Here is a 10,000-nt window from a genome sequence, read left to right as displayed (position 1 = left end):
CCAAAAAGTGAGGTCAATTTCAGTAGGAGTAGGAGTAGGATGAAACAAATAATTCACTTGTGGAGAAACTTGAAGTATATGGAAAGGCTTAATCGTATAAATTTGCATTCTTAAAACTCTAGGCGAAGGGTTTGAGGAGAATTGAAGACCTATATAAATGAATGGATAGTTTAAATAAAAATTATATCAGTAAGGTTCAGATGGTAATAGAAGAGGGTAGGTCTCGTAATAAAAGGTTTAGGTTGGACCAATTCAGATTCAACAAGGACATAGGCAGGAATTGGTCTAGTAATAGCGTGGAGGATTAGCGTAGCAGGCTTGGCAGTCATGTGGTGAGTGTCAATACGATGGACACACAAAAGAAAACGTTAGATAGGTTAATGGATAGTGCGGATAGGTGGGAATAGATAGTTTGAGTGGCTACAGAGTCCTTATGTTCTAATGTTGAATCTGGTAAACTTAGAACAGGACAGAAACACATTAAAAGACAGTAACAGGAAGAGACAGAGGGACATAGAGACAAACGGCTTCGTATACAGACAGAAAAACAGATACTAATGGAAAATACAGACACAAATGTTTAGAAATAGATAGAAAGCCAGATATCAACAGCGAAACGTAGACACAAACAGATATACAGACAGAAAGACAGACAGCAACAGAAAATCACAAACAGGCAAAAAAAAAAACAGACACACAACAGGCAGACATACAGACAGACATGAGGACAAACAGACTCAAGGGAATGCTTTAACCTTTTTTCCTCTCCCTGAACTAATCTCGGAGCCCCTTGTGAACAGTGTCTAGAAGAGTGCTAGATGCCGGGGGTTGGAGAGAGAGAGAGAGAGAGAGAGAGAGAGAGAGAGAGAGAGAGAGAGAGAGAGAGAGAAAGAGAAAGAGAGAGAGAGAGAGAGAGAGAGAGAGAAATTATGCCGGCCGACCCAACCTTCCAAGAGAAACTGACGATTATGTCTACTAACATCAGAGGCCTCCAAACTAACATAGGAGATCTAACACACTCTTATGTTATCCCGCACTCCCCAGACATCATAGCCACAGTGGAGACCTTTCTCAATCCCACCATTCCCGCCAACTTTGGGCATATTCAAGGGTACTCTAGATGGCACCGAAGAGACCGAGCCCACGGTACCTTCGGGGGAATCGCAGTCTGCTTCCGTGACGGTCTTGCTGTGGAGGCCCTCGATGTCGACATGGAACGCCACCTCGAAATGGCATTCTTCAGGCTGTGGACAAGACAACGCGACTCCATCCTGCTCTGTGTATGCTACCGGCCACAGTGGCAGGGGAGCGACCCCATCCACTTCCTCCACACAAATCTCGACACCCTTCTGCTCCAGCATTCCTGCAAACATCTCATTGTGGTGGGGGACATGAATCAGTACTTGGTGGCAAGGCAGTTCGAAGACCTTCTGACTATGTACGGCCTCACGAACCACGTTGATTTCCCTACACATATCTCCGGCTAATCCCTGGACCCAGTCATTACAGACCTGCCAGAGGAAGTGGTCACCTGTCATCCCCTAGGTATGGTTGGCTCCTCTGACCATTCTGCTGTTCTCACCACCATCAAGACCTCAATAGAACACGACGGAGCCACCGCCCGTGTGAACTGGTTGTGGTCCCGGGGAGATTGGAACAGCCTGAAGGCAAATCTGGACTCCATCGTGTGGACGGATATCCTCCACGGAGACGTCAACACCCAAGTGGAGAACTTGACAAACCTTCTTCTGTCTCTGCAACAAGAATATGTGCCCAGCCAGTCATATAAATCAAAACCAATTGATCAGCCCTGGTTCGGCTATCAGTGCAGGATAGCCGCGGACACCAAGAGTAGAGCTTGGCTGCGTTACAAGTCCCATCCTTCTCAGCATAATAAAACCTTACACAGAGAAGCCTTCAAGAACATGAGCCGGGTGCAAAAACAGGCTATACAACGCTGGAAGGAGGTAATGAAGACCAAGCTCAGCGGACAGTCGGTGGGTAACAAGGAGTGGTGGAGGAGGAAACAACAACAAGGCCTCTCAGCTGACAGCGCCATCCCACCCTCGTCAGGCCAGATGGGTCAGTGGCTATGCGCGACAAAGACAAGGCGGAGTTACTGGCGGCCCACTTCTCTTCCAAATGTCAGTACCTGATCCCCTCCGCCCCCCCTGAAGCTGCCATCCTCACCAGGGCCTCTCTGGAGAGTCTCACTGTCACCATGGAGGAGGTAAAAAATCTGCTGATGCAAATAGACCCCAAGAAAGCCCTAGGGCCTGACAACATCAGCCCTCACCTGCTAAAAAGATGCGCTGGCCAGCTCGCCCTACCACTTACCACCATCTTCAATAACATCCTTTCCATCTCCAAGTAGCCCACACTTTGGAAGAAAGCAAGAGTGGCGGCCATATACAAGAAAAAAGGCAAACAGGACCCAAAGAACTACCGCCCAGTATCCCTCCTCTCCACTGTTGGGAAAATCTTGGAGTCCCTTATAACAACCAAACTCACGGCCTTCCTCGATGCCCACCATCTCCTCAACTCCAAGCAATTCGGCTTCCGGCAGGGAAGATCTGCTGCAGACCTGCTGCTCCTTAACTCTGCCTCATGGAACCACTCGCTGGACAGGGGACTCGACACCTTCGTCGTGGCTCTTGACATAGCCGGAGCATTCGACAGGGTTTGGCACCAAGGCCTCATCGCCAAGCTGAAGAGCCTAGGTGTGCGAGGCGCCCTCCTGCAACTCTTTGGGGACTACCTCCAGGACAGGGCGTTACAGGTGGTGATTAACGGCCACACCTCAAGCCAGCACCCCATCAATGCAAGCGTGCCCCAGGGCAGCGTACTAGGGCCTCTACTGTGGAATGTTTATTTCAATGACATTCTCCAGCTCATCCCTGAGGCCCAGGCGTACGCTGACGATTGCACCCTTGCCTTCACCAGCGACAGACATGACTGGCAAGGCACAGTGTGTCGCATCAACATGGCACTCGACAAAATTATCGCCTAGAGTGGCTGCTGGCAAGTCACCCTGGCCCCTGACAAAACGCAAGCAATGGTAATATCCCGCAGGCGAGATATCAACAATCTAGCCGGGCCGGGGATACAACTGGAGGGGAAAACGCTACCCCTTCAAGACTCCATCTCTATTCTCGGAGTGGAGATCGACGCGGGACTCTCCTTCACCAACCATGCTAAAAAAATATCAAAAAATGCAGCATGGAAACTCAGCTGTGTACGGCGCATCTCCCATCTACTTGACGCCAAAGGGACTGAGGTGCTCTACAAGGCACAAGTACGCCCCCTCATGGAGTACTCCCCCCTCGCCTGGTCCTCCTGCCCTCCATCCTACCTTGCAACCCTGGATCGTGTCCAGGCCAGAGCCCAGCGTCTGATACAGCGCACAGGTCCTCAGCACGCGCGTGGCTCCCTGCAACCTCTCCAGGAGCGCAGGGATGTGGCAGGCCTGTGTGTAATGTACAAGGCACACAACCTAAACACCCCCCAACTGGCAGCTCTCAAGCTCCCTGCGCCCCCAACCCCCATACACTCCACCCGAGCAGCACCCCACAGACAGGAACAAGTGGCTGTACCCTTCTCCAGGACAGAACACCACTTCCGCTCCTTCCAGCCCCGCTACAGCCGCCTGTGGAACCAGCTTGTTAGCCACACCGACCGCCACCATCGCGCGTCACTTCAAGACTTCAAGCGGGAGGTGAACAGCTGGATTAGGACTTCTAGGCAGTAATTCAATGTGTCTTGTATGTAGCTATAGATAGATGAAGCTTAAAACCTTCAACTTTAGCACAATATTCTGAAAGCCCTGTTTAAAAAAAAAAAAAAAGAGAGAGAGAGAGAGAGAGAGAGAGAGAGAGAGAGAGAGAGAGAGAGAGAGAGAGAGAGAGAGAGCGGGGCCAGTCTAGTGTCGGGAGGCGCGGTGAGAACACGAAAACCCCGCCGCTTGTGTTGCCCTGCGTTGCGTCACTGGCGAAGGTTGCGAAGTGTATGTCTGTGTTGTGTTGTGAGCCGAGTACCGCGCGTCCACCACCATCACAACCTCCAGCAACCTCATTTTTCACCTGTTTTTTATTCTCCTCGTCCTCCTCCTCATCATCATCATTCTTGTCATTGTGCTCATCTTTCTTCTCGTCATCGTCATCCTCTTCCTCCTCCTTTGAATATAGAGATTAGTTGAAAAGAAAAGTAGAAAAGGCAATAGTATAGAAGTATATGTAGAGCCTTCTTGGTGATATTAACAACTTACTTCTGCTCTCGCGATAGTGTTGTGGAGAACGAATAAAAATCACCGGTAAAAGAGAGATTGACATAGAAAAAAACTATAACGAATGAAAATATTAAAGAAAATGTATTAATTGAAAGAAGACGAATCAGAAATATCAACAAACTTTAAAAATACGAGTAAGACATGAAAATTATAACAGAACTAAGAAAATTATGATCGGATAAAGATAGTAAAGAAAGAAAGATATGAACTGAATAATGATAGAGGAAGAGAGATAGTAGAAAAGAAACAAGAAAGAAGAAAAATAAGACAACACGAACGAGGAAAATTAAAATAAAATAAAAAAAAGTACCAAGACAAATTTATAAGAAGGAAAGGAAAAGCGTCACGCGCGCTCGATGACCCGTATAGAAAGAAAGAGAAAGAAAGAAAGAAAGAAAGAAAGAGAGAAAGAAAGAAAAAAAAGAATGAAATAAATCTATGCGGTCTTATGAATGTCGCGTAATGAATATTTAAAGAAAGGAGAAAAGAGGAGAAAGAATAATTGATAATGTTTGATAAGTAATGCAAAGAGAGTGTACATTCTCTCTCTCTCTCTCTCTCTCTCTCTCTCTCTCTCTCTCTCTCTCTCTCTCTCTCTCTCTCTCTCTCTCTCTCTCTCTCTCTCTCTCTCTCTCTCTCTCTCTCTCTCTCTCTCTCTCTCTCTCTCTCTCTCTCTCTCTCTCTCTCTCTCTCTCTCTCTCTCTCTCTCTCTCTCTCTCTCTCTCTCTTTTTCTCTCTCTCTCTCTTTTTCTCTCTCTCTCTCTCTCTCTCTCTCTTTTTCTCTCTCTCTCTCTCTCTCTCTTCTTCTTCTTCTCTCTTCTTTCTTTTCTCTTCTTCTTCTTCCTCGTCATCATTTTTTTCTTTTCTTCTTCTTCTTCTTCTCCATTCTTCTTCATCATCTTCTTCATTTTCATCTTTCCTTCTTCTTTCTTTTTCCTTCTTCTTCCTTCATATTTCTCTTTTCCTTCTTCTTCTTATCTTCCGTTTTTTTCTTCTTCCTCGTCATCATTTTTCTTTTCTTCTTAGCTTCTCATATTTCATCATCCTCTTCTTTCTCCTCACCTGCTTCCCTTTCTTTTCTTCGTTTTTTCTTTTCTTTTCCCTTCTTTTCTTCCTTCATCATTTTTTATCCCAAGGTTCTTCTTCGCTTCATATTTCAGCCTCCAATTCTTCCTCCTCTTCTGCTTCCTTTTCTATTTCTTTTTCAGGCTCATCATCGTAGTCCACTTCTTATTTTCCTTTGCCTTCTCTCCTCCTTTTCCTCCTCCTCTTTATTCATGTCTTCCCTTTCCTTCCCATTAGTTTGTCATTTTTGTCATAACTCTACGCTAATGTCTTGCCGTGTTTCATTATTATGTTCCAATTTCCTCGTTAGCGTACACAGATCCATAGTTCCCCTTCTCTTATTCCCTCCTTCATCTTAAGTGTCTAATTATTTCTGCATTACGCCTCTTTATATGTCTTTCTTATCTCTTTTTCTCTTTCAAATGTCACATGTTATTCATCTTATTTTCCTTCTTCTTTTTCATCTGCTTCTCCTTCTTCGTCTTCGTCTTCATATTTTTCATTTTCTTTTCCTTCTTCTTCTTCGTCTACTTCTTTTTCGTCTTTGTGTTCATATTTTTCATCTTCTTTTTCTTCATCTTCTATTTCTTCTGCGTTTTCGTCTTCACATTTTTCCTTTTATTCATTTTCTTCCTTTTCTTCTTCCAATACATCATTTTTTTTCTTTCGTCCTGATTCTGTTTTCTTCTTCCCTTTCTCGTTATCAATCTTTTTTTTTTCTTTTCTCTAATTTCTTACGTTTATCTAATTTTTTGCTTTATACTTTTTTCTATTTTCTGAATCATTTTTCCCTTTCATTTGTCAAGATATGTGTGTCTCTTCCTATCTAATTTTATCTGTTTCCCCTTCCTTGTTCCCCCTTCATTTTCTTAATTCCTTTATTTTTTTTAAGTTATGTAATTATTTCCTCATTCCGCCTCTTTGTTTCTCTTATCTTTCTCCCTTTCAGTTGTCAAGAGTTAAGATAAGTGCTTGTTCTCCCTCCTATCTTTCTTTTGATCACTTTCCTTTTCCTTGTGTTTCCGGGTTTTTCTTATTTTCTCTTTTTCTTAACTTTATCTGATTACTTCTGGAGCTGTTTTTCTTCATCCAGCTTTCTCTCCCTTAAATGTCAAAAGTTTCAGATCGTTATTTGCCCTCCTTCCTTCCTTCCTTCCTTCCTTTCTTTCTTTTTGTCAGTTTCTCTTTCCTTGTCCCTCTCCTTCCCTGATTTTCTCTTTTATCTTACCTAACTGTCTAATTATTTCTGCTTTTCTGCTTTATTAATCCATTTTTCACTCCTTCAAATGTCACGGGTTTAATATCAATGTTTGTCCTTCTTTCTTTCCTCTCAGTTTCCCTTTCCCCCCTCCTTCACTAATTTTCTCTTTTATCTTATCTATCTGTCTAATTATTTCTACATTTCGCCTCTCAGCTGTTTTACTAATCCATTTTCCTATCCTTCAAATGTCACTGGTTTACTATCAATGTTTGTCGTTCCTTACTTTCTTCTTACTTTCTTACTTTATTTATTTTTATCAGTTTCTCTTTCCTTGGTACCATTTCGCCTTGTCTGTTTTTCTTATTCAATTTTCTCGCGGGTTTAATATCAACATTTGTCCTCCGTTCCTTCCTCTCAGTTTCCTTTCCCTTGTTTCTCCCATTTTTTCTTTTTTTGGGGGGATGGCTATCTAATTATTTCAACATATACCTTTTATCTTTTTCTCTTACCTACTTTTTCCTCTCTAATGTCACGGTAAACCTTCCTCATGCTCTTTCTCCTCTTCATCGTCTTCGTCTCGTTCTTCTCCTTTTTTTCTTTTTCCTCCTCCTCTATGATATGTGTCTGTCCTCTTCCCTTGTTTTACTTTCACGTCATTTTTCCCGTCAATCGGTTATTGTTTGAGATAATTAAGTCAAACGGATGATTGTGCTGCGCTGATGAGCTAATCCAGTGAAGAGAGAGAGAGTGTGTGTGTGTGTGTGTGTGTGTGTGTGTGTGTGTGTAAGTAAGTAAGTAAGTAAGTAATGTTTATTGCCATAATATACACACATTGATATATACATATAAATATAATTATAATTCTGGCAACGAATCTAGCCTGTCAAGCCGAAGCTTCCCGACAGACTGTATATTTATTTCATTGCACTATTAATATCTTTCTAAAGGTTGCAGATAGCTCCCAACCATAAAGCTAAATACAAATATACAATAAATAACAACATTAACTATAATACCAGATGAAGTTATAATAGTTATATCTAAAATGTTAACTACAATAACAACTACAACAGCATCAACAATAATAATAATAATAACAATAATAATAATAATAATAATAATAATAATAATAATAATAATAATAATAATAATAATAATAACAATAATAAAAATAATATGGACAATAGTACTATGCAATTCACTGATTAGATTTAATAATGTAAATTTGTGTTCATGTTTCAGGAATAAATTATAATTTTAACCGTGATTGTTTTGGATTGCAAATAAGTGTGTTTTACTGACTTTTTAAATAGAGAGAAATTATTACTATTAAGGAGATTTTTATTTCTACTGGCAAAGAATTCCAAACTTGAGGTCCTGAGCATAAAATACTATTTCTGAAAAGAACTGTCCTGAACTGTGGAGATAAGGTTTATATTGTTCCTGCGCGTATTATGCAATGTATTAATAACTTGAAAAGGATGAGTTCCATGCATCAGTGCGAGGTTTTTATAAATAAATAATAGTAGACAATAGCAATGAATGTTTTTAAAATTAAGAAATCTATGTGAGGAAAATACGTTAGGTGTTGAATCAATCTTGTTAATATAAAACATACACCAAAATATATTATTTTGAGAAAACTGAAGATTTTAAGAAAGGAAGGCCACGTACACGCCCACACAGATACACAATAAATGAGATGCGGGTAACAAAGTGTATAATAAATACTGATAAGTGCTTCTTGTGTAAGGCTATTTCTTATTCGATACAGTATGCCACATATCCTAGATAGTTTATTTGCAACAGAATTAATTTGGTATTTCCAATTGATATTTTGATCTATGAAAACGCCCAAAAACTTAGTATAAGAAACTCGTTCAAGTACTTTTCCTTCAAGTGTTATAGGTGGCATGTTAGTAGTGACTGATCGGTTTTGAAAGATAATGTATTTTGTTTTAGTGATATTTAACCTTAACTTATTATGTTTAAGCCACATATTAATTGAATTGAGCTCATTATTAATGTTTATATGCAAACTATTTATATTTTTATCATCTAATAGTAAATTAGTGTCGTCAGCATAAATGGTATACTTAAATTTATTACTAGCATTGACAATATCATTAATATAGATGAGAAAAAGTATAGGTCCTAGGATAGATCCTTGTTGTGTGTGTGTGTGTGTGTGTGTGTTTAGTTAAGGAAATAAGAGGGCTGTCAAGCAGAGTGATGGAAGTGTTAATGGGTTATGGATTAAGTGCAAGTGGAGTGTGAATGGATGTGGAGTCGTGTGTATGCGTGGAGTGGGAGTGGTGTGGGTGAGTGTGGTATGTGGATGAGGGGGGTCGAGTGAAGGTGATGTTTGTGGGGGTATGATGGTGTTTGGGTGTGGAGGGGGGGGGTTATGGGTGAAGTGGAAATGGAGTGGATGGAGGGATGGATGTAGAGGTGATGTATGTGAGTGGGTGGGGTGGTGGATGGGTGTGGGATGGTGTGTGTAGTGGAAGTGGAGTGAATGAATCCGTGTGTGTGGATGACGGAGTGGATGTAGGGGTAATGTGTAGTGGGTTGAGGTGGAGATGGGTAGATGGGTGAGAGTTAATGTGGAGTGTGAATGAGTGGGGTGGATGTAAAGGGGTGATATGTGGAGGGTGGAGGGGTGTTTAGAGTGTGTTAATGTGGAGTGTGAATGAGGGGGTGGATGTAAAGGGGTGTTATGTGGGGGGGGGAGGGGTGTTTAGAGTGTGTTTATGTGAAATGTGAATGAAGGGTTGCATGTAGGGGTGATATGTGGGGGGTGGAGAGGTGTTGAGTGTGTTTTAATGTGGAGTGTGAATGAGGGTGGATGTAAGGGTGATAAGTGGGGGGTGGAGGTGTTTAGAGTGTGTTAATGTGGAGTGTGAATGAGGGGGTGGATGTAGGGGTGATATGTGGGGGGTGGAGGGGTGTTTAGAGTGTGTTAATGTGGAGTGTGAATGAGGGGTGGATGTAGGGGTGATATGTGGGGGTGGAGGGTGTTTAGGTGTGTTAATGTGGAGTGTGAATGAGGGGTGGATGTGGGGGTGATATGTGGGGGTGGAGGTGTTTAGAGTGTGTTAATGTGGAGTGTGAATGAGGGTGGATGTAAGGGGTGATATGTGGGAGGTGGAGGGTGTTTAGAGTGTGTTAATGTGGAGTGTGAATGAGGGGGTGGATGTAGGGGTAATATGTGGGGGTGGAGGGGCGTTTAGAGTGTGTTAATGTTGAGTGTGAATGAGGGGTGCATGTAGGGGTGATATGTGGGGGGTGGAGGGGCGTTTAGAGTGTCTTAATGTGGAGTGTGAATGAGGGGTGGATGTAGGGGTGATATGTGGGGGGTGGAGGGGCGTTTAGAGTGTGTTAATGTTGAGTGTGAATGAGGGGTGGATGTCATGGGGTGATATGTGGGGGTGGAGGGCTGTTTAGAG

The sequence above is a fragment of the Eriocheir sinensis genome, chromosome 2 (genome assembly GCF_024679095.1).
Source record: "Eriocheir sinensis breed Jianghai 21 chromosome 2, ASM2467909v1, whole genome shotgun sequence".
Lineage (NCBI taxonomy): Eukaryota > Metazoa > Arthropoda > Malacostraca > Decapoda > Varunidae > Eriocheir > Eriocheir sinensis.
Note: the sequence above shows the minus strand (reverse complement) of the source record.